Source organism: Urocitellus parryii, chromosome 2 (genome assembly GCF_045843805.1).
Source record: "Urocitellus parryii isolate mUroPar1 chromosome 2, mUroPar1.hap1, whole genome shotgun sequence".
Taxonomy (NCBI): Eukaryota; Metazoa; Chordata; class Mammalia; order Rodentia; family Sciuridae; genus Urocitellus; species Urocitellus parryii.
In genome coordinates this window covers 3,361,409-3,364,122 of record NC_135532.1, presented here as the reverse complement: position 1 = coordinate 3,364,122, position 2,714 = coordinate 3,361,409, and positions in this window count along the sequence as shown.

Below are 2,714 nucleotides of genomic sequence, written 5' to 3'. Positions count from 1 at the left end.
ATGTCAGAGGTCATCACAGACGGGGTCCTGGCACCTCTCCATGTGCGGTACAAACTGTTCCGATGATATTACTGTGTGTCATACTAACGAGAGAAAATCAGGAATCGCCTTTCCCATCTTCCCCCCTCCCTCTCCCTCCCCCTCCCCCCCCCCTCCCTCTCCCTCTCTCTCTCCCTCTCTCTCTCTGATATCAGGTGAAAAATAGTGCAATTCTTTAGAAAACACAGATCAGGGAGAGGATCAGTCTGGAGTCTGGGGGACACTGCTCACCAGCACACACCCCCACTCCACATACCCACATACAGCCATCTCCACCCATTGTCGGAAGCCTAAAGCCCAGCTAAATGGAGAGGGTGATAACAACGTCATCAAGAGGCAGCGTCATACTTCATGAAACTCACAACATGAATCCCACTGGGGATTGTGATGGGAGGAGACCACCAACGGCCATTCGTGGGAGACAACTGTGTTGACAGAAGGGGCACAAGACACCAGGTGAGGGAGCAATGACCCATGAAGTAGGAAGCCCAAGAGAGCAGGACCAGAGGGAGCTGCTCTCCGGGTGTCAAAGACAACGAAGTGTACTCTCAAAACTGGTCACTCTACTTGAGGTCCAAGGCCACCAGGGATTGTTCAGAAGTGGTTTGGGAAGAGTCACGCAGGATGCAGCCTGCACAGTTCCATCCTAATGTCGAAGCACCCCAAGGGCGTTGCCAGGCAGGGTGCCAAGGCTGTGCTGCCTGCCCGGGCCTTATGGAGTCCCAGCGGAGCTCTGAGATCTCCTGCATCAGCAATCCCAGAGAAGAGAAGAACTAACTGCATGGTCCACCGTGAATCCTCCTGCATGTGCATGTTCACACACACACACACACACACACACACACACACACACCCCACTCAAACAAAAGCTTAAGTCGCGCCGCTCTCTACCACATGTGACATAGGCTGGTTGCTACTCTAGTCTTCTGTCCATCCCATCCCATCCTATCCCATACCTGACTGCCCACTCAGACACACCCCCAACAGCCCTCCACATGGGGTGGAGGCCTTGATCCTCAGGAGACAGGAGACAAAGAAGAGGAGGCCCACCTGACATGCACTTAGGTTCCAAAGAACTGCAGGTCTCGTGAGGGAAGAAAAGAAAGAAGTGGAGGTGAGCAGGGTGCTGAGGGGAGGGCCTGCCCCACGTGGGATCCTATACCAACCCGGCAGCTGATGGACATGGTAAAGTCTGCCTTCTACAAAGCCCCAGTTTGTGGGTACTAACAGCAGCCAAGGGCTCATTGCACAGGATGGGGTTGTGGCAGCCACGGGGCAGGTAAGAGGAGAGGGACAGGCTTATCTCCCTCCCCGGCTCCCTTGTCTCTGTGCCACTTGGGAGCACACTGCAGATACTGCCCGAAGCACACATGGAATTTCTCAGGGTTCCCCGTGGAGGCCGGGATCCATGCTTGCTCCAGGACAGTCCCTGAGGTGGCAGGATGAAGATGGGGCAGTGCCATCTGCAGCTGGTCAGGGCTTTCTGGGTGGAGGAAAGGAGGCCTCCTGCCCACTCACTTCCGTGGCTTCCCTACCCACTCTCCAAGGAGGGAGTGTCCATGGGCCCTGTGCGCCTGGCGGGAACATCACAGGCCCAGGGTCTTTCCCAGTCTCCTGAGCTCTGCCTGGCTTTTCCAACGTGCACAAAATACACCAAGGGAAAGGGCGGTCACCCTGAAGGCTTCAGAGGCCCTCTCTGCAGAGGACTGTGAGCACCCCACTGTCTCTGCTGCCTCCTGGGCACGCAGGGCTGCTTGCCGTTCTCCCTCACAGGCCTGTGTCCTTGTCTCTCAGCTCCACCGCCGCCTCTCCCCACTTCCAGCTGACCTGGCATTGTCCCCAGAGCTGGATTCCTGGGCCATTTTCTGCTTAGGATTCCATCCAGGTCTCTGCTTGGTCACTTCCCCTCCCGGTGGAGAACGCTCCTCGGAGAGAAGAGCGAGGGAGGCAGGGACCACCTGGGAAAGGAGGCTGAGGGACAGCTCATCCCTCCCAGCTCCGGCTTGGGCCAACCTGTTCTCTCTGCAGCATGAGCAAAGGCAAAGAGGAGGTGATTTTTTTTTTAGCCACACAGATTCCAAAACAAATTTGCAGAACTCCTGGCCACAGATCCCTAATGGAGTCAGCGGCATCCTCTCCTCTCTGTAAGAAGTAGGGCTCAGGATTTTCCATTTCAAAAATGTTTCTCAAAGTAGATGATTCAAAGAACACTTTAATAAGATTAAAGGTTGATTTGCAAATGCAGGTTAGACACACTCAAATGTGTGATCCCTTGCACTGATAGAACTAAGCAAATTCTAGAAATGAAACCATTAGACTAGTGATTTAATAAGAATCATTTTATGGAGATGCTGTGATGCTAAGCACAGAATTTCACATAGATTCAAGTCACAACTTTCTGTCAGTAGCTCCATCTCATAAAGAGGAAATAGTCAAAGAGGCAGCTCCTCTGGAAACACAGGCAGTGTGGCCGATTCAGGAGGTGTCCCCAGTGTCTGCATGTCCTGTGAAGATGCTTCCTCACAGAACCGACTCCCGGACACTGAGGAATCAGAAAAGAGTCCCTGCTCTTATTGCCCTGTAATCATCATCCTGTAAGGTGGCTTTGTGAACATAGTGAGTTAAGCATTGAGCTATCAAGAGCAACCAGGTACTATCCCCCTGGAAAAGAGCAC